Source organism: Varanus komodoensis, unplaced genomic scaffold (genome assembly GCF_004798865.1).
Source record: "Varanus komodoensis strain SLA01 unplaced genomic scaffold, ASM479886v1 scaffold35, whole genome shotgun sequence".
Taxonomy (NCBI): domain Eukaryota; kingdom Metazoa; phylum Chordata; class Lepidosauria; order Squamata; family Varanidae; genus Varanus; species Varanus komodoensis.
This window is the reverse complement of record NW_025335856.1, coordinates 7,731,214-7,758,594: the sequence shown is the minus strand read 5'-3', so window position 1 is coordinate 7,758,594 and position 27,381 is coordinate 7,731,214. Positions and strand designations below refer to the sequence as shown.

The 27,381-nt window shown below is 44.8% G+C and overlaps 1 protein-coding gene across 5 annotated transcripts in view; it reads left to right on the top strand.

Moving 5' to 3' along the window:
* The window catches only part of NTM (neurotrimin), a 334,275-nt gene that overhangs the window by 117,106 nt on the left and 189,788 nt on the right, over positions 1 to 27,381 (top strand). The gene's annotated exons all lie outside the window — the stretch shown is intronic.

The following is a 27,381-nucleotide window of genomic DNA, read 5'->3' as shown; positions in this document are numbered from 1 at the left end:
CCAGGCATCCTCGGCCAAACAGGCTGGGGCATGGATGGAGACCCCGTACTGGGGCTTGGTCACAGTGTCTTCCCTTGCTCACAGGGATCCCAGCTATACTGGGAGTGGGACACACAATTTCTGTTTGTTGGCTTGTTTTTGAGGGGAGATACTTGTTTGTGAGGGAGTGGCAGCTACCAGCCACTGTTGCTCAGGGAAGTGCATACATTTCACCAATGTACCTAAAATGCAAAATAGGGCAAGTGGTTTGACTCCTCTTTCACCCCTCATCAACCCTTTCCTAATTAGGTCAAACTTTCAATGGTGTGAACATTAACCCAGACTTATTCAGAGCATGTGTGTGTGTGTGTGTGTGTGTGTGTGTGTGTGTTTCTGAGTAGCTTGACAAAGTTCCTTGAGTGCTTTCCCTGTTATTCCCAAATTCAAGCATTCTCCTCATAATAGACATCCACAAATGTCTTTCTCTTTCTGAAGTCACTGTTGGCTCCTTTCTTTCCCAGTGAATAACTGCATTTTGCTCATGCTTAAGTCTGAATTATTCAGCTGTTCTGCTTCATTTTTCTCCTTACCCCATTTTTCTCCTCCTCCTTTCTCCTGACCTGGTCTTGTCTCCAAGGAATACCTGACCCCTCCATTTCCCCATCATGGGTTTGAGCAGTTTTATTTTTTATACCTCTGCTGCACTTTTGTGTCTGCCTTACCGACAACGCAAGAGCCCTGTTAGACTAAAGAAGAGTCTGTCTAGTCCAGCATTCAGCTCACACCCTGGCCAACCAACTGCCCATGAGAAACTTGCAAGCAGGGCATGGCTGCAGAAGCCCATTTCTGCCTATGTTCCCCAGCAATAGCACATTGTCTGTGCTATTGGAAGTAGCGCGTAATGAGGACTAATGACCATTAATAGCCCTATTCTCCATGCATTTCTCTAATCCCTCTTTAAAGCCATCCAAATTGGTGGCCTTCACTACATCTTGTGGAAATGAGCTTTATAGTGCACTTCCATATGGAAGTGCATGGTTGAATTATGTGCTGTGTCAAGGTGTCCTTCCTTTTAACTGTCCTAAATCTCCACCAGTTAGCTTCATGGGATGACCTCACTGGGTTCTGCTCTGGTGGGAGAGGGAGAAAAATCTCTCCGTGTCAATCATGACCTCTATCATGTCATCCTGCACTTACCTCCCATGGAGAGCTGCTTGTCCTCTGCCCAACTCCAATTTAGCAGGCCAAATATCTGGTTTTACAGTAAATATGAGCCAGATCAGGGCCACAGTGGTACCAATAGATCGAGGGCTTGGCCTTCACAGAGAATGTTTCTTGAAGTATGTCGTGTTTTTCCATTATTTTAATACTGCCCAACATTCCTTGGTATGCTTTCTTTGAGGCTCACTTTGATCTTTCCTCCAGAAGGCATGCATTCCTCTTCAAGTGATCACTTTCCTCCTGTCACAAATTTCTATCCTTCAAGATAAGTAAACCCAAATGAAATAGAGAGGGATAGAAGAGAAGAAAATGGAAAACAGTCACTCAGCACAAGGATAAAACTTGTAGCCATCATTGTCTAGTGAACAGTTCTGGCCTCAGCCAAATGAGAAAAGGGATGTAAACATCTCTCTCTCTCTCTCCCTCTCTCCCTCTCTCTCTCTCTCTCTCTCTGTGGTGGGGAGGGGAGGGGAGGGGGACACTGTGACCACTGTGTCCTACTGCAATGCCACCAGGCTCCACAGTGAGTCTGTAGTCCTGTTTTCAATCCAAGTAGAACCTCCCACTGCCTCCCACTGGAACATCTTCCATCCTATAAATGTTGGTTGTACAGATCTGCAAGGGGTGGGACATGCACCCAGGCAACAGGCAGATGAATAAGAAAATTCATATTTTATTACTTATCATTGTCATTGTAGGTATTATACCCCAGGAGGGTCACACCCTTCACCTCCTGCTGGTGAGATTCCAAGAGACACCAGGTTGGTCTCCATAGGAAGAAACATGGTGTAATAGGGTTAGCGTTAGGAGAAGTTACAGAACCATACTCACACCCTGTGGTTGTGCGCAATGACCTCAAGGCTTGAAGATGGGTGGCAAATTAAGAACTGGGAGGAAGAAACTATGGCTGGGACATACAATACACCTCAACCACAATTTTAATTGCATTGCACTGTGAACATAAAACTTGGGGTGTGGAGATTCATGAATTCCACACCTGCATGCCTTTTCTTCCTAGACACATACATGGACTGATTCTCACATATTCCCAGTCTCGCCTTGGGGCTAAATCACAGCTTTCTGATCAATCATCATCGAGTCAATATTGGCGCAACACTGTACTTCAACACATCATTTGTCATTCCTGGCCCTCCTCAACATTTAGAGCACATATTAATAGGTTTATGATGTATTTCCATTCTGCTGATAAACTTGAGAACAGCCCTAATTAAAGCACAAGCAATTGGCATAATGGAGTTCCAGTCGCAGGGGAAAAAAACAAGGACTGTTCAGCTAGGGTTTTGCTGAACATCCATCCATTCAGAACCCGTGGTGGACCTCAAACAGCAAGTGGGGAAGCTTTGTTTAGTGTGCTTTGTCAAGGGATTTATTCCATTAGGAGTCACATGTTGTGGTAGCTGAAGTTGGAGGAGGTTAAACTCAGAGACACAAATGTGGCTGGTTCCCCACTCCCTCTCACTGCCTCCTTGCTTCCCCACTCTTTTCCTCCTCCATTCATCTTCCCTGCAGCCCAGAAAGCTGTTGGGAGAAGGACAAATCACCTGCAGCTGTGAAATTATGTGGGCATGTGTCTGCCTGTTTCTCTGTTCTCCAGCTGCTGAGGCTCTTCAGCCATAGGTTACCCACCCATGTTTTAAAGCCTTGCTCCAGAATCTGATCACTGGGTTTCTCAAAGCATCATATCCCCATTGATCTCATTTGCAGTCTCTGTTTCCTCTGCACAAATCTAGCTGTGATCAAAAGGAGGAGATTCACAAAGGTTTCCCAATTTGCTCAATTTTCCTCCTGAGAATAAAGCCAGGCTATGCAGGTCAACAGAGGAGGTTTGTGCAAATCAAACTGGAAATCAGGAATGAGATGAACATGGGTCTGTGTTTGACAATGAAACCATTGTTCTGATGTCATTTCTGACCTATGGTGACCCTTCAAATGAATGCCCTCCAATGTACATGTCGGACAGCTTGTTTTCAGTGGGCACACGATACGGACATTCAGAGCAGCACATGAGGCATGTTCACACATCCACACTTTGCAAGCAAGCATCGCTATGCAGGTCCTCAACAAGGTGTGATGGTGTCTGCAAAGTATTCCCATGCGACAAGACTATTCAGGCTGGGGTGAACTCTTGGCTCCCGTTCCACACAGGAGATCGGCATCACCATTGAAGTTGTTTCCAGAACCTGATAATATCTCTAGAAAGCGTATCTTCAAAAGCACGGTGGTGAAGGAGAACCCCCCACTAACCTTTTTGCCCCAGCATGCATTGACTGTACATCAGACCCCTGCTGGTGCTAGCAGACATGTTCCATATATAAGTGTTTTCCTTAATGGAATCCAGAGACCAGACAGTAGTCCCAGGAGTCCATCTGTCAAGCTCGGGGAGGTGGGTAATGGCTGCCGAGCAGCTGCCACAATGATGCATTGAATATCGGCCAGTGTCTATATATGTTTTTTAAAAGAATCGCACTCCCATTTTTCGTGTGTGTGGCAGCTGTTTCTGTCTCTGTGTGTTAACCTGCTTGTTCTGACTTTCTGTATGCAGAAATATCCACTCTCTTTTCATCCCTCTCTCTCTCTTTTAACAATTCCCAGCTGTTTTTTTTAATGTTAAAACTGAAACAATCCAGGCAAGGTTGCAAGAAGTGAGATGGCTTATTGTTTTGTGAACCTCCCTTTGCTTTAAAAAAGAAACCAGACTTCAAATTGCTCTCCTGCTATTCCCGCCCTAGCTGAAATTATTTCATTAAATCTATTTGAAAAATGGTTGTGATTCTGAACTTCACTTGCTATGAAATCAGTATTTTTTATGTATGCGTGGCCAGAGGAGGGTGTCAGGGGTAAAGTCTTTCTATATATACAGTTATTGCTGAGGGAAACATACCGGCTGCATCTTTGCTTCCTGGCCAGGTTTAAAGTTGTGTGTTTGGAGTATAAAGCCCTAAATGATTTAGCAGCAGGTCATTTAAGAAAATACCTTCTTCTTACTAGTCTTTCTGGTCACTGAGGTCATCAGGTGAAGTTTTTGGTGGTTCTGTAGAGACCTGTAGACGCCATTGAGAAGAAAGCCTTCAGTGTACCATTTCCCTCCCTGCGGAACTCCCTGCCAGTTGATGTAGTGTGCACCAAACCCACTGTATTTTTGGCAGCTGCTGATGGCATTTGTGTTTAAACAGGCTGACCAGCCATGATTTTATTAGCATACTTGGTTTCGGTTCAGCATTTTTACCCTCCCTCCCTCCCAATAAGGGCTTTGCTTCTGAACCTAGGAGTTAAGTAGCATACCTGATGGAACAAAGCCCGGGATGTTTTTCCAATGTACTTCCAGGGTGGAATTAGAAATCAAACAGGAAGTAAGTGCCACATGATGCATTTTCATGCATAGAATCAGAAAGAGGGTGAAAAGAAGCACAGGCAGCTACTTCTGTGCATCACCAACATTGCATTTCTATCCCACCTTTGTACCTCTGGTGAGGAACCCCAGGTGACTTACATAGCTCTAGCTTATCCTGACAACAGTCCTGTGAGGTAGGCTGGGCTGAGAGTTTGTGAGTGGCCCAAAATCACCCAGCAGGCTTCATGGTTGAGTGGGTTCTAGAATGAGGATCATCCAGGTCCTCTGTCCAGCGCTCTTAACCACCACACCAACCCTCAATGCACACACTCAATGTCTAGAGGGACTTGTTCTAATCTTGCATTAAATCGACAGGTGTTGATTTCAAAAATTAACTAGCACTTTGGTTGTACAAATAGGCACAGCAGACTGTCAGCAGACAGAGAAGGAGAAAACAGTTATTTTTCTCCTTGGCACTTCCATGAATTTGTCCACCATGACCAAACCCGCTGCAATTGCTGGGGTGGTTGGGAATGCCAGCTTTGTTCTGTCCAAGAAATGCCATCTGGCATTACTGAAGGGTGAAACTACATGTTAAAACTGAGGAAAAGGCCAGGAACACCATTTGGGGCTGAATGAAGGGCTGAAGCTGGGCAAAACAGTAGTGATAATGGTTGGGCAGCTTTGCTCTTGGAGGCCGGAAGTCCTGCCTGTTCTAGATGGGGTTGCCTTCTCCATAAAGGTCAAGGATGCATATCTGTGTGTGTGTGTTTGTTTATTTGTTTGTTTGTTTGTTTAAAACATTTCTATGCCGCCCCCATCGCAACAAAGCCTAGGGGCGGCTCACAAAGAATATATAAATACATACATAAATAATAATAATATAACAATTAAAAAAAGTTAAAAAACCCCCCGGTGCATTCTCGGCTAAAAATATTAAAATCCTGCTCCACATGGGTGGTGGAGCAGTCTTCTGAATCAGGCTTTCCTGCTGGATTCAGAATCTGCTGAATCTGGAAGTTACTTTCCGCAACTTCAGCTGGTCAGCTGGAAGTCGCCACTTTTCCAAGGCAGATTTTGCCTCATTCTTCTGTTATTTAGTAACTTCATTTGTGGACTGCTGCAAACCAGTGGCCTTTGGAGTCTATCTGGAAGGGGTACATGGTGCAAATGATGGCAGCTTCCCTTCTAATGGCGTAGGCTGCAGGGAGCAGATTCCCCCCCTTTCTTGGTCCAACAGCACTGGTTCATTAAGTCCTTCTGGACCCAGTTCAAAGCCGGTGATTACTTTTCAAGCCCTTTATGGTTTGAGGCCTCCTCATGACTGAGTCAATCCATATCTTCCTCCTTGCACCCTGTGATGTCACAGAGATGCGCTACCCCTTGCCCAATTTTAAAAAGGACCTGAGTTCATGACTTTCCCACGTCAGCATCCACACTGCTGAATATGGTGCCTTATTCAGACATCCCCCTTTCGGTCTTGTTATGGCTGGTTAAAACATGGTATTTCAGGAAAGTGTTAAATTCCAGTTGAGGGGGATTTGGGTTCTTTTCTTGTTGCTACAGCTATGGATCATTTTATGGATGTTATTCTAACTATGTTTTAATCTTTGTTGTTAGTGTATTAAATTGCCTTGCAATTTTATAGGTATTTTAAATTGCTGTATGCTGCTACGGGTGCTGCCTTCTCCATCAGCAGAGAATGGGGCATAGGAACATTTGAATTAATAATGAATTAAGAGGGGGTCTTTACCATGTGTAAGCTGTACGGAAATGACTTGGGTGACCACATGTGAACAGCTTGGGCTTAAGAAAGGGCTGATAGGATGACTTCAAAAATGAAATCTTCAAAGGCTGCTGCCTACAAGTACCCGTTGGCTATTGCTGATTTAATAATCCATCGCAATTCCAGTTAACACAAGCAAATATCTGAATCATCAGCCCACCAGAGTCACTGGAAGGATTTATTTGACTAAAATATGCCATTGATTTGTTTGGGTTGCATGGGACTGTGTGGCCTTGTTAAGTCAATACAAGTTAAGCTTTTCTGTAGACGCCGTAATTACCATGTTATAATGCATTATGTTTAGTGTGTACGTGTGCTCGTGCTGCGTTGTGCCTTTGAGAAGGGTGAGGATTGGTTTCAGGCAAGAGGTGTCTCCCAGCAGAAGTATAAGGGGTTCAAAGTAGTGACGGGGACTTGGCAGGATGCTGTCATGCCAGACTTCCCGAGATATTTGGAAGGACATAAGAACAGAAGACATGCCATGCTGGATCAGACCAAGAGCCTTCCAGCCCAGCTTTCTCTTCACACAGTGGCCAAGCGGCTGCCTACAGGAAATCCACCACGGGACACAAGAGCACACTCCTGCCCATGTTCCCCAGCAGCTGGTGTGCACTGGCATACATCCTCTGGCTCTAGTAGCCATTGGTAGCCTTATTGTGCAAGGAGAACGATAAAGGAAAGTAGACGTCCCATTTCTACAGATCCTTGAACCCTCCCCCATGCTGACAGTAAATGTTTGGTGCATTCGCCTGATGCAAAAGCAGGTACAGCTCAGTTCCCACAAAACAGATGTGAACCATTGTTGCTCAGAGCATGCCTATAATTATCCATTGTAGGCCTATTATCATGTTCTACCCTGTGAGCACAGACATTTGCCAATCCCTGTCCTGGGTGGCCATTTGTCTTCCTGGAAAACCACGCTCGCAAGGAAGGGTGGCGGAAGAGGGCAAAACATGCAAAATTCACAGCACAGCCCCTCACATTTTCATCGGCACTTGTAGCGCTGTGACACGAAGCTCTTTCTGTGGTCTGTTTAGCCTTCTCTGCACATCGGTTGTATGGAGGAGTAAAATGTTCATCCCCCTCCTCTACCTGCCCCATGCATCAGGTGAGAAATGTGGCGTGTCTGCCCCAGTGTAAGCTCAGGTGACAGGTAACAAAGAGGATGCTGTTTCTTGAAGGAGAGCCCCATTGCACGATGTTGCAACCGGCTTTATTGCAAACAGCCGAACTCCAACAGGAAGAGTGGTAGTTCTGCTACCACTGCTGGTGGACACCTATATGCTAGTGATAAGCCTTGTAGATGCTAAAGGGTGGATGAAACCGCCCTTGGGCCAGATGCAGGACACTGCTTGCCTCCTCCTCACATGCAGAATTGGCTGACTGCTGCACCTTCCTTGACATCTCGTTAGTTCCTTCTACTCATTGACCTGCAGCTGGTTTTTCCTAATGAGGGCAGTCACGGGGGAGGGAAAGAGGCAACGTTCTTCCTCTCCTGACCCATTTCTGATGCAGTGGGCCAGAATATAAGGACCTTGCAGCCCTGGAGATGCATAGTTTTCTCAAAGGCTACTGCCGCTACATTTAGCACATCCAAGCCTTGAAGTACAAACAGAATCTAAGCTTTAAGGAAAGGAATTTGTCATGGCTGTGACATGTTGTTTGGTTGTGGATGAGGTTTATATGGTGTATGGTTTGGGAGAGATTAAATTGAGGCCTAAAACTCATTGATTCTACTGACAGCAAGCTCATTTATACAGACACAATGTAGTTCTCCATGCACCTCGGAACACAAGCTGGTGATGGAATGTTCAAATTCCTATTGCCCCACCACACCCCTGGCCCAAATATCAAAAGCTCCTAGCATATGAAAAACGGGGGAAAGAATTCTAGTCCGAGCACTCTCTTTTGCAATGGTCAGTCTATTTATAGTCCGTATCCCTAGCTCATATCTTTATTCATAAATCAGTTCCATCCAGGATCCTTATTCTTTCTCGTCTACCTGAACCTTCACCTTGTCCTATGAGACCTTTATCTGGGAAGAAACGAAGTCATCCAAGTGGTGTGTGTGTGTGTGTGTGTGTGTGTGTGTGATTAATGACCACACTAATTGCAGATGATTATACCCTGCTTTTGCCCACTGAAAGATTGTTTCTGATATTTCGGTTAGGAAGTAGCCCTTTGACATGGGAACGGGGACAAAACTGGGCATGGATAGTTGGGGGTGTCTTTGTCTTTCAGCTTTTCTATTGGATGGCATATCCGGCTTTTGTTTTCCTCATGCTTGACAGGTCTAATATAATGCTGCCCAGCACAATCTGGAGACCAGTGAGTACAGTTCAGCATTCATTTTCCCATAGAAGGAAGAGCCAAAAACAAGCTGCTACAATGGCTCCGGTTCTTTAGCGTTGGATCATAAGTAAAGATGCCAAACAGTGTCGTCTTGTTCTGCTGACATCTTGCATTCAGGACTGTTCTGCTCTTTGTAGAATTAGAAATATCTGTTTTCTGTTGTATGCAAGATTTTGTGACTGCACGCTTGGTTTGAAAGTGTGGGGCCGGATTGGTGAGTCAGTGCAAGTGCTTTTTGGCAAAGTGACTCTTGAAGTGATGCATTTTTTTTCTATTCCTTATACACAAAACAGGAAAATGGAAAGCAGATTTTATAACACACAGGGCTTATTCATTCTAGGGTCTCTGCATTCTAGCTGTGCTCACATGGAAAGACAATCTCCTTGCTTACAGAATGTTTCTCTCTCCCTCATAGCAGTAGCGTAGTAGAATGAAGCTGCTTGGCAGCACGGACACAGGTCTGTCCTCCATGCACATTTACGGCTGAATGCAACAGGCTTTGTTCCTGAGAAGGCACATGGTGCTCCGAGTGGAATTCACTACTATGGGATGGTGTGATGACTTTTAAAAGATGACTTGGATGGTGAGAGGTTCTGCCAGCAGCTGTTAGCAAGCAACTCTAAGTTGAACCTCCAGATTCAGGGAGAGTCGAAATGCTTGTAGTGGAGGGCCTATACAAGCTTTTAATAAACAAAGAATAAATAGTCAAGCTCTGAACAGCACCAGCAGAGGAAGGGAATCTGCGCCTCACGGATCGTAAGTGGATGTGGCCTAGTTTTACCTGAATCTTAGCCCATTCTGAAAAATCTGCCCACTTTGCAAACCTTGTACACCTTTGGCTTGCATCTGGAAGGTGGATTCCAACAGATTTCAAAGGAGGTGCGGTCAACCTGGGCCAGGAAAAAGAGCAGCCCACCCTTGTGGAACGGACAAGGACAAGAGGCTGCTGTGGTCTGTCACCCTTCTCGTGAATTTTCAGAGCTCCTCCCCACCATGAATATTTTTAAAGACCTGTTCTTGCTTACTATAGGCTGGGGCTCTGTGTTTAGAAGCTTTAAGTGCAACAGCAGTTTCTCAATGCTTAGGAAGCCCCGTGATGATATTGTGGTCTCTGGCCTGCCCAGGAAGCGTGGCCAAGCTGAAAGCCTCTGCATTAAGGGCAATGTGCCGCTTTAAAAATGAATGGCACATCTATACAACTATTCAAAAAATAGAAATAAGACCTTTGATCACCTCCTGTTCTTGAGGGGTAAATGGAACCCGTGGCCCCTTGCAAAATTGGAGAATTCTATGGAATCTCCTTTCTCCTGTAAAAGAGGAAGAAAACGTTTACTTTTACAGGCAGAGAATAATGTGAAGAAAGAAAGGGCAGGGCTGCCCATGACATTTATGTATTTTTGTAAGTAACAGATCCATATTCAGAGCAAAAAGTCACCTGACCCTTGAAGCCTAATAGCACACCTGCTTTCAGCAACACCTCCCCTTCTCCTCCACGTGCTGCTCCCTCACCCAACTTTCTTTGGCCTCTTTTTGGCTGACTGTCTTCAGCTGATCTTTCTTCACCCATCATTCTGTTCTGGCATCTGCACCAAACAGCTCTGTGCTCACTCCGCTCTCGCACTGATGCTCGGTCGTTCGCCAGTTCTCACCCTCACCTGGTCCACAGGGCATGGAAATGAGGGCAGGTTACTGCGCATCATTTTCAGTTCTTGGAAGGAAAGATGGGATATAAATGTAATGCATAAATTAATTTAATTAAAGGTAATTACCAACACTGGTGCCTGGAAACAAATTAGCAATATGGGAAGTGGTTGTGAAATCTGCATATGAAGGTACCCTGGGTTCACAGCCACTGACCTTCTAGCAGCTGCATTCTGGGCCAGTTGAAGTAGTCTAGCCAAGTGTCCTTCTTTACACAGGATGGTCCTCTTGTCGATGGCAACTGGTTTGAAAGGTCATCAGTTTAAAGATGGGAAACCATAACTGACGAGGGAAAAACATTTACAGGCAAATCCGTGGCCTGTTTTTAAGTGATGTCTTATTGAACTAAAATTTCTGGAGACTTAGGGAAAAGAAAAAAAAACCAACCCATGCAATATGCCAACCAAGCCGTAACCAAGACTTGTGTGACTAATCCAACGAGGCAATTTTTAATTCTGAATTTTGATTATGCGTATAAACCATCCTTTGTCATAAACCATCCTGTGTTGGAGCAGGGCATGTGGAAATGCAGCTGAACCCCTGAGAGCTGCTCCAGGTGCCCTGTTCACTACAAGCCACCCCAACACACCCACATCTCTCTGGTTGTACACAGAACATTACAGGGTTGCTGTGTGTCAATTGACCCTCTAGGCATCCCCAAATGCAGACATGGCATTCCTATGTATGTGCACATACACTCTTGGAATTACCCCAGTGTAACTGCAGCAACATTTTAGAAGCTGCCATTGTGCAGCTGAGAAATAAACCCTGGTTAATCAATTGGCCTAGATCTCCCTAGGAGATGAATGACAGTGGCAACCACAGGAGGTGCTTCACAGCAGCCCCTCCTGGACGTGTTACGGCAATTTGCCACACCGTGCCCTCCTCGCCCACCACTGCTTCCCTCCATCTCTGCAACTGCTTCAGCACGAGGGAAGAATGAAAAGCCCAGGATGTGTATATTCCATTAAAAACACAGGAGGAAATAGTCAATGTTAGCCAAAGGGGGAAGGACAAAACTGGCAGGGGGAAAGAAAAAGCCATTTCCAGACAACTAGGAAAGTGACAAATTAAATTTTGAGGATTTTGTGGCTTGTTCAGAAGCACTTTTGCAAATGGGAAAAAAGAAGAAAATTAAGTGTCTTTTCTTGATCCTATTGTTCACCCAGCCTTTGGTATCCTTTTTTATAAATTTCTACAAACTACAAGGCAGTTAAAAATTGCTAGCTGTTTACAGATTCAAGTAAGGATGCAGTCTTATGTTCTCTGCAAGGATGTTGCAGGCACCGGTGTCCTGAAGACCTTCCTCTTTGAAGTCCACCCCAGAGGGAGTGTACATACATGCACAACCAAGGAGAAGAAGTATGCTACTCCTGGTAGCATTGTGCAGTCCCATCTCTTTGGCCATGGATGGTGTTAGGGCTTTGTAAACACTGGTTCCTCTGCCAGAGTCTCCCTCCTTGCTCCTGAAAAATGGCTTTGGAATTAATGAAACACAGTGGCCTTTTCAGCAATTTCTGTGCAAGGATGGACCAACACAGTGGATCTTGATCGAGAGAGTCCTGGTGGATGGAAGCTGCCTGCACCTACCACTTTTAGGAAAGAGCCAGAAACATCATACAGCTGCTTGCCTAGCACAGTTCACCTGTTTTGTCTATTCTTCTATGTTTTCAGCTGTATATGGCCTGGGAAGAGTGCCTACAGCTAAGCCAAACTGGTCTCCTACCCAATTTTGCCCTCTACCATTAGGCCACGATAGAGTTTCTTTTTGGGGAATAAGTGGATTCTGGAAATTCAGAAGGGATAAAAATAGGGAGAGAGAGGTTCAACTCACATATTGGTGGTGTGCATTCTTCCTGTTTTGGCTGAGCATTGTCCTCTGCTCCAAAGAACAATAATAAATCTGTTCATTACCATCCAGGGAGGAAATCAGCTCTTGGATTTAGCCTCATGGTGGTGTTTTCCAGAGGCAGGTTGGAGCAGGCATTGGTAGCTCGTCCCCTTGAGAATAGGAATAGACTAAACCCTGGGGCAGCTAAGATCTGTGCCTCTGCTAGGAACAAAAGGAAAGCCGGCAGAGTCAAACAAGGGTATCACATTTGGGAGGTTAGGGGGAAGACACCCCCAAATCCAAACTGAAAGGGACATTTGGCTCTGCTCTAATGCATTGCTGGATCTCACAGCAATGTTTGGCTCCAACCCTTCTCATGAGGATGCACTTGAGACAGAAAAACCAAGAAAGAAGGACAAAATGGAATCAGTGTCAATGGAACTGCACCACAGAAATTCGACTACTGTCCCATCTTAACTAGTTTCACCTTGATTGGTTGGCCTCACTCAGGTGCTGCTATCAGTCCCAGCTCCAGTTGAGGATGGGAAAAGTGCTCCAAAGATTAGGGATGAGAGAAAAGCCAGATACAGGGCATTAAAAAATCCCCTTTTGAAGATGAATTCCAAATGTATTTGTGAGGAGCAGGGATAATCCCCTCACGGGATGGCAACGGGATGGCCATAGGGGATGAATCCCCCTTATTCCTTGCTCATGCAGGGATAGCCAATGATGTTGCATGTAAACCTGCTCTCTGCAGCACCTAAGCATGCGCCTGATGCTCAAGCAGGCTCATGCCAAATGTGTCTGTGTCTTACCCATGCCACGGATGCTACTGAAGGACGGCACTTGCAGTGGGACATCCCACTTCTTGAAGTCTTGGTACTCTCCCACAATGATTTTTGCTAGTTGCTGACGGTTTTTGCATTTCATTCCCAGCAATCTTCTGTGGCATGTCAGAACCTGTGCTTTTTGGTCCTGACTTTAACTGGTGCCCTTGTCTCCTTTGTAGCTCATTTCCTACTGTGGTTTTTCACAATATTGTAAGTTATAAAGGTAGTAAGCCACCCCTAGTGCTTTTGCATCAGAAAGGTAGGAGAGGAAAGAAAGCAAAATATGTCACCAAGTCAGGTCCCCCAGTTAAGTGCAGACAGGGCTGTCGGCAATGTGGAGCCTGTTGTTTCCCACCTCGCTTTACAGGATGGTGGTACAGGCGGACGTCTCTTCCCCTGGTCTGGGCCTCTGCCACACAGGGGCATGCTTTACCAGTGAAATGGAGTATGCTCTAATTGGCTAAGAACCAGTCCTGAAATGTCACTAGAAGATTTATATCTCTGAGTAACTTCTCCAGGTACTAATTTCACTATGGGCCACTGGGTAATGGCTTGCAGAAGGAAATACTTCAGTTTTGCAGGTGATTTTTCGCTTCCCCTCCTTCTCCTTTGTAACCTTGCTGGTTCTTGAAGGCTAAATGAATGCATTGGGAATAACAGTTCAATTGACTTAGAAATGAATCTCCTTGGAATTTACTCCCAGGTAAATGAGTACAGTGTTGCAGTCCAAGTTGCTTATCCTTACCCTTTGTAGAGAGACATTCTACAAAGGAAGCCAAGGTGGCTTGCATGATTCTCCTCCTCTCCATGTTATTCTCCCAACAACACTCTGAGTCAGGGATTGGTCCGAAGTCACCAGTAAACTTCACAGCCAAGTGTGGGCTAGAGTCCTAGTATAGTGCATTAACTGGTATACCACACTGGCTTTCTTTTCAATCCATTGGCTTTGAGTGATTAAGTGTGAACAGATGGCCTTCTTGAAGGGGAATTTTAAAATGAACCTGAGTTGTTGGAAGAAAGAGCATTGCTTACATGACTGGGCCTGATTTATAGAACCACCACAGTGGTGTGTCTGTAAGCAAAAGCAAGAAAAACAATAATTTCCATACAGTGATTGGAATTCCACACCAGACACGCACCTTTGTGTTCATTGCATAAGTAGTACTGGTGCTTTGGACAGATGTGGGCACTAGCAATGTGGGAACAGTATAGATGTGGAAACCAGCAATGTGATCTACCTGCTTACCACATGAAGCCTCAAATGCATAGATGTGAGAGGCCAGGAACCTGAGCAGCCCCCACCCCCCACCCCGCTGCAGTGTGCATTCATCACCACTCCCTCGCTGCCTCTCAGTCAAACCTTTCTTTCACAATGAATTTACTCTGATCGCTTGTTGAACACGGCCATAATACCAAACCGTTTAACATGGTTTTGCAAGGATCATTGAGATGCCATATGTGAAAAACTTTGAGAAGAATCTGAAGTGTCATATAAATGTTGGTGATGGCAATCACAGCACTGTTCCACGTGTGATTCAGGGCAGGGTCTTTTTTCCAGAAGAGGGACCATTCTGGTCTGGGCCACAGGTTCCAAAGTGGTACCTATTATTCTGTAGGGTCATCAGGTTGCTTTTCAGCTGAGTTTTTTTCTCTTGGAAGATTCATGTCATGCACAAGGAAAACGTGAAAGTGTGCATATACTGAAAAAATTAATGCACAGCATTCCTTCGCTTCCCTCTCTCGCGTACATGTTTCCAAGCAGTATGTCCACCAGGACCACTTTCTATTACAGTGCAATTTTTCCGAGCCATCTAGTACCTGTACCTTAGCAGGCTTTCTAGACAGCTCTGCTTTAGATGAGCTTGACTAAGTCAGTTCTCACTGTGTGGGTGCCATAAGCAATTGATGGCATGTTTTGTTTTGCTTTTTGTCAAATGAGCTCCACCACCCCCCTTTCCAAGTGCAACAACAGTATTGATCTCCCTGGTCAGTTACATAAAGACCATCTGCATTAATCTGATTTAATGGGGATTTAGTTGGCATGAGAGCAAACCTGTTGCTGTTCTAATCTCATTTCAGAAACACACTGCAGCTTCTGAAATACCACTTTTTCATTCTTTCTCTCCCCACCACAAATACCAAATCCATTTTGATCAGGTGACTTTCCTGGTTGCTTTACTTTGTTTCCCTGGTTTTGTCTTCTCTGTCCTCTGAACCACTCAATTTTCCTTTTGGATGATGTTGTCCTTGGGAATGACTGAATCATGAACCACAAAAACCACAAAATATGTCAAAACTGGTTACAAAGCCAGGTTCATTTCATGACCTAATGCGCCGTCTGTCTTGGAACTGAGTGTCTGCATCTTGCAGAACACCTGTGCGTTTGGTGCATTGCACACACACTGATGGGAGTGCCCCTCAATGGAAACCGAGACAACCTCATCAGAAATAGGTCCTGGGTGGCTTTTGTTCCCTCTGCAATACAGATGAATATGCAGATGCATATCTGAATCTTTAGTAGATCTTGGACTTATCTGCAGTAGATCATTGAGGGTTTCTGGCTCCTAATAATATAACAATAACAGGTCAAGGTAAATTTAATGAAAGCATCTTTGCTGCTGATCTCTTAGCCTTCACATTTCCCCACTGTAGACTGTACCTATTAATTGTCTGGCTTGGACCAGGTACAGCTGTTCTGGCCATTTTGAGAATCTGGCATTAAAAGCCCTAGGTATGATATAGGGCTCTCCTTTCCTCACTGCTACTTTGCACACATTTCTGCTACCACAGGATTGAAGTCCACCCACCCTTTCTCTGCAATATGGTGCCCAAGTGTTGCATCTAATTTTCCACAAGGAACCAAATCCTTCATTGGCCTATGGGAGAAAGGAGGTGAGTTTATTCCACTGGAAAGTGGCTTCAACCTGCCTCGGGGTCTGACTGCAGGTTTAGTCCTTGCCTTCTCCTAGGCTGCATCCTATTTACTGTGTTGCGTAAAGCCAGATATTGAAAGGAAGTGAAAACTTTTTCCTTTCTTTTTGCTGCCCATTCAATCTTTTATCTTTATTTGATGATTTAATATCCTTACCTTTCAAGGAATGAAACCTGTCCAAGGTGATTTATAGAGGAGGAATCATGAAGTTATGGGGCCACCCCTGAAAAGGTACCTACTGAAAAGGTTATGATGGTCTATGGCTGTGAACCATAAAGCAGAGATTCTGAAGTTATGCTCATAAGGGAACAGTTCCTTCAATAAATACGGTCTCAAGCCAGTTGCGGCTTTAAGAGTCAAAGGCAGCACTTTAAACTGAGCCTAGAATGAATAGGCAGCCATTAAAACTGCTACAGTATTGGTGCATTATGATCAGAGTACAAGACCACCCACAGGCATCCTAGCAGCTGTGCTCTGCACCAGTTGGTGTTTCCAAGCCCCCTTTAGAAGCATCAGAACAATACAGTGTAACTGTAGTCTGTTGGGCAGCTGTTTCACTTCCACATCCAATCCTGTTATTCATTGCTTGGTACAACACTAGAGTGCAGCAAAACTCTAAAAACATGCTTCTTATAGAACCATAGGAGAAGTTATGGGGTTGAATAGATTTTTAATGCCCTGCCATCAACAAAACAAGTTTATAAAATGGTTGTGAATTGATAGGACAGATTGCATGTTGATAAGACCACCATGCTATCGCCAGACTGGCAGTTCTTGCTTTAAATGTGCTCCAACTCTCTTCCAGTTCCATGAGTTGCCTGCCCATCCTCTATATTTTTGCCACATTGGCATGAAACATGTCCTTAGTAAGATGTACATGTCCAAAAGTCAGAAAACAGATGTGGTTTGCAATTTCTTGTTAATAAGTGGCTCGTGTATTTCGTTTCAAACTATCCCCTTCCCTTCCCTTCCCAGGAAGGAAAGTCACCAAAGACACCCATTTCCACATAATTATCAAGATAGTGAGCAACATTATTTAAAGGCTGATTGACTTGTCAATCAGTCAGCTTGTATGGAATCAAAATGCCAGCGATGCACACAAAGTGGTGGGAACTGGACATTTATTCATCGCATCCATAAAACCCTGCATGCCCATGGTTTTCCGCTGTCTTCAAGTCACTTCCCTCCTTCTTCACCCTCTTTTTACAAGCCGTATCCATTACCACTCCTGTCTCCAGAATGTTTGTATCCCCCATAATCTTGTAGCAGACATTGCCAATATAATTCCCATATTTATGTGAACGAACAGACACAACAGGGGGTTGTAATGTGTGTTTTATTTTTTGCTGTTTGAGCATATGAGCTTGCCAGTTCTGATTCTGGAATGTTTATACATTATGAAACAGGCTTCAGAAAGCAGGAAAAAGCACTTCATCTTCTTTCAATATTACGGCATATCAAGGCAATGGAGTTTTCTTTGTTTTTTGACTATTCTTTTTAAGAGATATATATGGTATGATTATTCAGCCAGTACTGCCATATATTCTAGCTCTCTTGGCTTCAAGATATCCTGGTTGAAGATGATGCCAAATTCTTCCAGTTGCTCCAATAATTGAGCCCTAAGCTGTCAGTCCAGCCAGTTTTTATAGTAATACTGTTCCATGCACTCACAACAACAAGGGCTTATCACCCTGGTCACAATAAATGTTGCTTCCCATCCACAATGCCACCTTCCTGGCTAGTGGGGCCCTGAGTGCTGCTACCTGCCCAGGTGACTCATACTGGCTGGCAGGTACTGAAGGGACCGAGAGGGGGCAGGGCCTATCATTAGCCAAGGTATGGATGCAAGGGCAAGTTCTGGCTTGATTTCATCTAGCTCTGGCCTGATTGTCTGTCTGTTGATGCAGGCTATTTGCAAAGCCTAGCACCATATTTCAATCGCATACATTTTCTTCCTGTCAGCATTCTTTACCATCCAGGCTTTCATACTCAAATGTAGTGATCAGGAATATAATGGTGCAGATGAGTTTGACCTTGGTCTCCAGTGAAACATCCTTACACTGATGATCTTTTGATGTTATATGCCACAATGTAAAGCCAATAAAAAGACTTTAACAAGAAAGTATGGTGACACAGCACATCAACAGTAATAGTCCCTGACCTCCCAAAGAAGAAATACAGGTGTTGGTGCCTACCTGACCTCCAGAAGCAGGGAGCTCCACAGAAATGGAGCTGTTTCACTGGGCTAGAGGCCAATGTAGAACCATCAGAAACACGCTATCTGATGACCACAGTGACTGGGTGGGTTGATAAAGGAGAAGGAGCTCTCTCAAGTAGCCTGGTCCCAAGTTGTTCAAGACTTCATACATTAGTCACAAACTTTAGACCTAGTCTGATAGCGAAAGGGCAACCACATCAGTTGGTGCTTCATGTATCAACCAGGCCATAGCTAAGCCTGCACCCCTGCCTGATTTTCTTGTATGCTATTGTTGCCTGCTCAATGGAGTAGCAAAATATCACACCAGAGCCCAGTGGACAACCACACTACTGCGGAGCACACTCTAGTGGCTCTTTCTCAAACTTTGAAGGCACCTAGGTGGCCCACGTTGGAAGCAAAGCTCATCTGGATTGACCACACCCAATGCTTCAGTGTTCTTCTAATCTTCTTCAGTATAGCACCCTTGTAAAAAAAGCGGGGGGAGGGGAAAAAGAAAAAAAGGGGAAGGGGGAAGCTGACATACAATTAGCATTGCTATCATCCCCATTTTGTAGATGAGGGAATAAAGAAGCCAAATGTGGAAGCCAAATCTAGACATTAGGCACAGTTCACTCTCTACCTCCTCCTTCACTCCTCCTCTCCTCTGTGCTGGTGGCTGACCTCTAGACCTTGCTTCAGCTTCCTCTCATGGTAGCAGAGCATGCTTCATCGGCCATGAACCCTACCACTGGGTTGGAGAGAGAAGGAAATTGAAGCCAATGCAGGGCAAATTTTAATTTGCTGAATGACTGGGTATGAAGTTCCTTCAGCAGGCTTCAGCCAACGATGTCCTGTATCCCTCACACAGCTGGATTGCCATACCGACACAGCAAACACAACTTCATTTTAACTTGCAACCGAGACAAGAGCCTAATCTTTTGGACTGACTTTGAGGCAAGCTTCTGTTGTACATAGATGGTGGGCCTGTTTGGAAGGACCAAGGTACAGATGGGATTGGATGGGGTTTTGAAAGAGATCGGATGCATGAGCAAGTCAGGTCTCTTACCAAGACCTCAACTGCTCTGTAAGTTATGACACACTTGCAGACAATGGTTCCATTGGCCTGTCTTGCCTAATAGGCACTGATAGAATAATAGTTTGCCTTAGAGCCCCATTTGAAAGCAGTCTCAGCATCTAAGCCTGCTTTACCATGGGGCAGAGGGAAGCAAGCGGCTCAGGTGGCAGATGTAGGGGTGCAATGGCAGCCCTACGAATATTCCTCCAGAGCCCCCAGCCATTCCCTTTTGTTGGAAGATTGAGCTGTGTGTGCCACACAGCCTCTCCAATGTTCTCTAAATTAGCCTGCTGCCCTCAGGTACAGCAGAGAATAATGTTCCAGCACAGGGTCAAAACAAAGTTTGCTTGCCAGTCCAGTTTGCCTCTGAATATGGAATAGAATCTCTCTCTCTTCCTCCTTCCTCCTTCCTCCTTCCCTCTCTCTCTCTCTCTCTGTGTGTGTGGGTGTGTGTGTGCGCGCGCGCACACATGCAAGGGGGGGGTCTTTCCCATTATCTGAGAAAGCAAAGTTTCTTAGGCCACTTTTGATGTAAGCCAGGAGCTATTTCAGCAGCCAGTAGTTGGAGCGCACAACAAATCAAAACCAGGGAACCAACCAAGAGGCCAAGGAGAAAGCCAGAAGTCAATCCCAAAGACTATCCAAGGATGCAGAAATGCATCCACACCTGAGAAAACTCTGACACTTAAGGAAAGTTCAACTGGAAAAGGAAACCTTCCCAGGCATCTTCCTCTTCAACAGGATCCGATGGCTGGTTGGCGTCAGTCAGGGGTAGAAGGTTGTTCACTGAGAACCCTCCCCCACCCCAACTTGCACTTTGGTAGTTCACCACAAGGGAAGTGTACAGATTTCCAGCAGATACTGAAGCCCCATTCCTCTTAGTGTGTGTTACCAACACATGATCATACATAGTTCTCCAGATCTGCAAACCTCCCCCTCCCCATGGTGGGTGATTGATGAAAGAAGAGTCTCCATGGATACACAATTAAGAACTCTGTTGGCCATTCAACACTGGGGGGGGGGGGCAGAGTTGGACCTCTCCCCACATGCTCATTATACTTGGTGAGAAAAATGTCAATAGGTAATGGATTCCACACGTTAATTTTGCGTTCCTTGAAGCAGTCCTTTCTTTTGTCTTCCCTGAACCTACTGGCAGTTGTGCTCACTTGCTGACCCTGAATTCTAATATTATGAGGAAAAGAAAGCAAGACAGGAAGGAAGGAGGGACAGTTTTGCAGACTGTTGCTTATTCGCCACACCCCATCTTAGTCATTGCCTTTTATTTTCAGCAGAAACATAAGCGAGTCCTAAAGATCTGTTGTTTGGTATTTTAAGTACTGTATAGCATATTAACTTCAAATCTTACCTCTAATGTTTTCCTATATATAAGTGTATCTACATCGCTAACGGGAGGCAATGAGGCAAGACATTGCCTGCAGCAGCAAAAATAGCATGTCTGCTCCTGTAATGCATAAACGATCTGAAACTATGCACGGATCCAAATCAAGGATCCAGTTGCCTTCATCTGCGCCTAACTGGCCTGTCCAATCTGTCCAATCTTAGAGGTTCTGATTTTTCCTTAGAGGTTCTAACAATTGCACAATGCTGGCTTTCATTAGGCTGGTGGTTCCAAACAACCCACATGGTTATCTTCTGGAGGTGGGTCTCAAAACATATTAAGGAAATCTGTGTTAAGTTTAGTGGTAAACACTGTCTTGTGATCAGTACTGCTCTCCCTTCACACAGTTAATTTACAGACAGCTGGAATTCTGAACCTTCTGGCAAACTCAGTGTATTTACATGCCGACCATCATACAGTTAAGACAGTCACTCTGTGAATGCCAGAATTGTTAGGCTCCAGGTATTCAGCAATGGAGGCTGCTCCTTTGGATGCATGTGGGGAGGGGGGGGCAAAACAGCTGTTTGGCTTTGTTGCTCACTCCCCTTCCAATATCCCCTTTAATATGTTTTTCCCAAGTTGCTATGGAAACTATAAAGGGAAGCATCAGGGTGGCTTTACGAGGTGCCACATGAACTACACCCTCCATTCAACTGAAGATTATTCCTCATAATTTTTGTGGCTGCTCCCCATCCCATATTCTTTAGCATGCTGCTAGGTCAAAGCATAGTCGAAGTATTTTCTGCAGAGGTACATATGATAAACGGGGTCCAAACTGGATGCAACTTGGATAATGAGGGGAACAAATTTCAGCTACAGTCTCTTGTGCTAACAACGGGCAGTTCTACCATTCAACTGGGCTGTAATAAATCTTGAGGAGACAGTCATTCTGTTGTGGATGATGACAGGTTGTTGCACTGTAGCAATTTTGCTAAGTCGTTCCCTTGAATTAAAAATTCTTACAACAACCTAAAGGGTGTACTGATGTAACAGAGACTGCAGAATAGAAGCTGAGTTGCCAAAGCTCCTGGGCAAAGAAGCTTCCAGGCTGAATCCTCAGCATACATTTCCAAATAAGGCTGGGGAAGGTTTCCATCTGAAACTCTGGCAAGCCGCTGACGTTCAGTGTCCATAATGCCCATCTTAATGAAATGCTGGTCTGATATAACTGAAGGGTTCCCAAGGTTTCCCACAAAATACAAAAACACGGTGAGGCTTCGCCTGGGACTTCTGAGCTCACAGTTCAATCACCGTCTGTGCATCCCCCTTCCTCTGTGCACTTGTTGGGCCATCTCTCCCGGTGGTCCTCCGCAGATATTAGTATATACTGCCATCACTGTACATGGAGTCTTTACATAGGAAAAAGAATAGGTAGGTGTGTTTTTAAGTCTTGGTGAACTTCCAATATGAAGTGGACCGTGTGGAGGGAAGGAGATGGAAAGATGAAGGTTCTGGGAAAATATGAGGGCAAATGCTGTTGATGACAGGGAGTGACAATTAAGAATTAAACAATTAAACACTTGTTGGTTTATAATTTGAACTGCCGTTATCATCCATGGTTTAGGACAGACTTTATGTAAAGGCCCCATTAAAATATCTGCACACCACTCAACAAAATGCCTGTGTACTTGACACATGTGTGTGTAGTCTATGACTTGCTTTCTGTGCTTGGCCTTTCTGGTGGGAAGAACAGTTTGGAGACACGTTGCTAGAAAAGCAGAGTTTGCCCTAATTGGCCAAGAATTGGTCATGAAATGTCAGAGAAAGATTTATTTCCCAGTGAAATCTCTCCAGGTACTAATTTTCCTGTGGTTCTCTGGATAATGGCTCCTACACACAATAGCCAGGAGACCCTAATCTGAATCTGGACTATAATTGGGTTGAAGGGATTTAAAAATCATTAAAGCCACATTCAGGAAGAAGAATAAAAATGGGCAAGCATCCCTTTCCCCCTTCCCTTCCTAGCTTCCCAAAGATTGAGTCATTTTGCCTTTAATGAGCATCTCCCACCATATGACTTACTTTATTTCAGTAACTGTGTATCTGAAGGAAAACATTCCGGGTGGGGGAGGAGGTGGCTTCAAAATCCATAACTACGATTCTGCTAATCTAATAGACCTTCAAGCCTCAGGACACTGCAAACCGTCAGAAGCAGCTTTGCATGTGGAAGGTTTCATTTTACTCCAGTGAAAAACTTCCTCCACCATGTTTCTGGAGTTCCTAGACACAAGGCACCAGAGTCTTCATCAGCACAGCAGCTTGAGCAATGAACCACTTTTCTTAAAACAAACAAAGTCACATTTATTAATAGAGTTAAGTATTTCCTTAAGTGCTTATTAGAAGCAGCAACAGCAGAAGTGACGTTTCCATCAGTTCTTACTAGCTGGCAGCAGCTCTCCAGCATTTCAGACCAGGGTCTTTTTATTTATTTATTTAGAAAATTTCTATGCCGCCCCATTTGCCGAAGCCTCGGGGCGGCTCACAACATAAATCAATCAAATCAACATAAATCAATTAAAATAATATAAATTAACAATATAAAAAGTTTCTAGTGTAACGGACTGAAACTGCGACTTTAGCATGCAAAGCCCATGCTCTCAAGCACTGAGCAGAGACTTCCAAGGCCGCTGAGAAGTTCCCTCACCCCAGACAGGCAGTACTCATAAGTGATGGAAGCTTCTTTCCATGCAAGCGGAGGTGTGACACCAATCAGAACTGACTCGGCCGTGTTCACGATTTCACGTCTGGGGGCAGAGGGTAGAACCTAAAACCACACACAGCAGCATATCAGAGGAAAACGTATATGACCCTGCCCTAGCAGGCTAGCTGGCACACGTTCAGCAATTCATTCTATACGCTCCATGTAATAATATACAGCCCAGCCACCAATTCCTCTTGTAGCTCTTCTACATTCATATTTCAGTCCCTGAAACAGCTCAAGGGCTGTTTCTGCATTTCCCCCTCCAGCCACAGGGGCACATCATCCACAGTTTCACTGCCTTTCTCTGGTGTACTTTTGCAAGATTTAATGGAAACCAACCATGTCTCGTCCTCCAGGCCCTGAAGAGGCGTAGGGTGCACACGAATGCTTCCCACATGACCTGCTCATCCTGTGTACGAAAGGCATGCTCAAGGATCTCACAGCCCAACTGCACGGCTGTGCTATGCAGTGATAGTCGTGCCAACAACACGCGCAGTGCAGCATGCCTTTTATACATGGTGGTGTGTGACATAAGGGTGGGCCAGAACTACCAAACATGGTTGTGGTGTTCAAATTTCCCTAGACACAGAAATGCAGAGCCAAGTTGCTTATGCAGCCCTTCATCAAAGGAAAGCGTTTGCCCAAGGCTCTGCTATTACATCACTGTCTCATTTTAGTGTTACTAATAAGGGTGACAAATAGAACTTGTAATAAAAAGGTGCAATATTCTTCCGCTTTTACCAGTGATGCTCCTGTTGTAGAATCCAGCCTGTCATGTCCTATTCCAGGATACTCCATTCCAATTTATCACTTCCTCATTTCAGTTTTTTCTGTTCTTTTCCAAGTAATATACAGTGTTATGTGCATTCTGGGGATGCCTAGTGCTGATGGTGTTCTTTTTTACAGAGGACAGGTCTTGCCTCTCAGTGTTTTCAGTTACTTTTTTGTACTTTTGTAAAAATTGGGTTTTCCCTAAGCCTGCTTGCACATCCTTCATTTTTCTCAGTAGTCTCATTTTGGCCCCAGTCCTATCAGCACTTACTACATGAATTTGCTATTAAAGAGAGTGATGGTAAGTGAATCAGTGGCACTCTTAACCCTCCAGTTATAGGAACAAGTGGCAATCATATGTTGAAAGCAAAGCTACAGTATACAGAAGCTGAAATAGCAATATAACTGCAGACTGCTTTCATGTCTTTATTGCATAGTTGATAATGTAAGTCAAATAGGGAAAATACATATCATTATATAAAGCAGGATGCTGATATGGAGCATAATAGCCAAAGTTTTCATCTGGCAAGGGATTTAAGGTTCTTGAGAGCCTATATTGAAAATATTGAGTCTGAACTCCCACCCTATAGGACATTTTCTTCTCTCTTTATCTTATACAAGAGGCTGGCCAGCAATGTGTTACTTTACAGCTGTCAAACCGGTGAAAGAACTACTTTTCCCAGCCCAATTTCTGTTAAAAAGAGGCTTGCAGGGATCTGATCTTCTCTGATCTCTTCTTAAGGTGGGGAATGAGGAAAGCAGGAAGGAAACTCTTTGGAGGCCAAAAAGTTCCAAGCTTCTTCCAAAGCCAACCCTTCCTAACTGGGGTCAGTTTTGTGTCAGATGCATATAGATCAAACCATAACCACAGATGAATCAGTGGAATGAAATGTTGCTCATAAATTACATAACTGGTGCAAATATGCAAAAAGATCAGATTTGCATACTACTGTTTGCATAAATTGATATTAAGATCAAATCTAATGCACTGGAAATCTTATTCACTCATTGCTTTGCCTTCTGAGAGTTCAGTTAGGATTGCCCATATAATTTCAAGTAATTCTTCTCAACCATAAGGCATAGACATTGCTACTGAAAATCAGAATTATTATTGGAGTCTCCAAAACTCACCTTTGCCCACTTAAATGCGCTCTTTCCTTGCATGGACTTTCTTAACTACCATCCTTTCCAGTTATACAATTTCCCTATTTGAACTAATAGGTGGACCTTCAGCAGGTCTGATTTTCCGGTCATCTTCTGTCTCATGGATGCAGAACCTCTTTCAACCTATGGATTAAAATGTATTTAAGAGAAGCTCTCAGAGATGAAGGGGGTCATCTGAGTGATGAGTGGTTCTGAAAGCAAAAAGCACAAGGTTTTGACAAATTTCCATTTTACAATCAGCTGCAGGTTTCTGCTAAAAACAGAAGAGATACTGCTGGTTCCTTGCTGGCTGCTAGCATTGCACCCCAAGCATCCTGGCTGACTTCATCTCAAGGCCAAGCACCTCCATGTAGCAAGCTTATTGACTGGCAAATCACCCAGGTGCCAAACAATCAGGAATCTTCCAGAACCCACCTCTGGACAGAAAATGAGCATTGTGTAGAGTATCATTCAGAGGGGATCACAACCCAGGGGAGGGAGCCCCCAACAGATATGAACCACTGGAAGAGGAAGGGCAGAGTCTTTTCTGTGGTTACAGGCACTCGAGTGTATGTCTTCCAGAAAGAGGGAAAGCCTGACAGAGGCACTAGAGGAATTGCACCATCGAGAACAAGTGTTGTTTTCTGTTTTTTAAAGAAGCAGTTAGGCTTAGTGCCAGAGTGTTTCTCCCCTATTTTACATTCAATTGCCACTTTAACCCATTTATTGTTTTTGTGTTCTGAAGCTGGTTGACTTTTCTTCCGCTCTGTACTTTTGTCCGACTCTCTAATAGCTCTTTTACCCTGTTTACCCCAAAGCCCAGACTGAGTGCTTTGGGGATGAAAGTGGGGAGGCTCACAAGGGGCCTGCCATATTGTTGCTCATGCTAACACCTGGCTGGTTTAGCAGCCGGGTTGCACACAGCACGCTGTGCAAAACCTATGACCTAAGTTGTGTTCCCCATGAAAGCCCAGCGCAAAGGACCTGAGCAAGTTCCTTGGCCAGTCATTCCCCAGGGACTGAGAGTGCCTGGAGACCAAGCAGATTGCTTTACTCTCAGTGGTGGCAGCCAGTATCAGTTGGCTCAGCAGAACCAGGCCTTGTGGTCATAGCTGGGATGCCCACAGGCCTCGGGTCATCACAACCCCCCTCTGTCCCAGCTGATTGTCCCTGGGAAAAGGTCTCCCCAGTGCCAGTCAGCTGGGGGAGATGAGTGATGGGTTTCCAGCATGCAAGGATGGAAGACGTAAGGTGGATGGGTTTGCATCCTTGGGTGTCGTTGTCTCTCAGTGCATAGATCTGTGTTTGTGCCTGCGCATGTGTGCCTTCCCTGACTTGATAGGCATTGTCTCATGCAGCCCTCTGTGGCAAAAGCTTGCCTGCAATCCTACAGCAATGGAACTGGCAGCGGATTCAGAACAGACGAGCAAAGCCGGCTTCCTCACATAATGCATCATTAACATATGGAATTTGTCCATTGACTTTGATGGCTTTAAAGTTGGATTAGAGGATTTCATGGAAGAGGAGTAGTCTAGCAACAGCTATTAACTATGATGATGACAATGGACCTTAAACAGAAGTGGTTTCAGTTCCTGGGAAAAGGGTAGCCACGACCGATCCATTTCCCCCATAAATGAGCTCTCACTGGTAGCACTTTCATAAATGGAGCATTGGGTGAGAAATGTGGTCTGTTGGGTTATTAATGCAAATTTAGCAAATTCTCACCTCCTGAGCTTAGCAATGCCTTTCTCTCCCCCCCCCCCCGCTCTGTGTGTGTGTGTGTGTGTGTGTGTGTGTGTTTGTATTTCTTCCAGCAAGAGCTGATGTGCAGGTTAAGGTGGCTGGTGACATTGTGATGACGAGTCACAAGTGAAACATGATGCAGAAAAATTGGCTTTTGGGGGTCCAAGGGCCCTGTGTGAACAATCACAAGGCCCTGTGCTGTACCCAAAGGTATCCTGATTGCAGTGCGTACTTTGGCATACCTTTAGAGCTTGTGAGGAACAGCTCGGGCTCTCAGTCAGTTTGTGCTGCTTGAACTCATTCAGGCCAAGCACGACACCCCACAGTTGCCTCTCTTCTCAGAGAAGTCATCTTGTGACCCACATTAA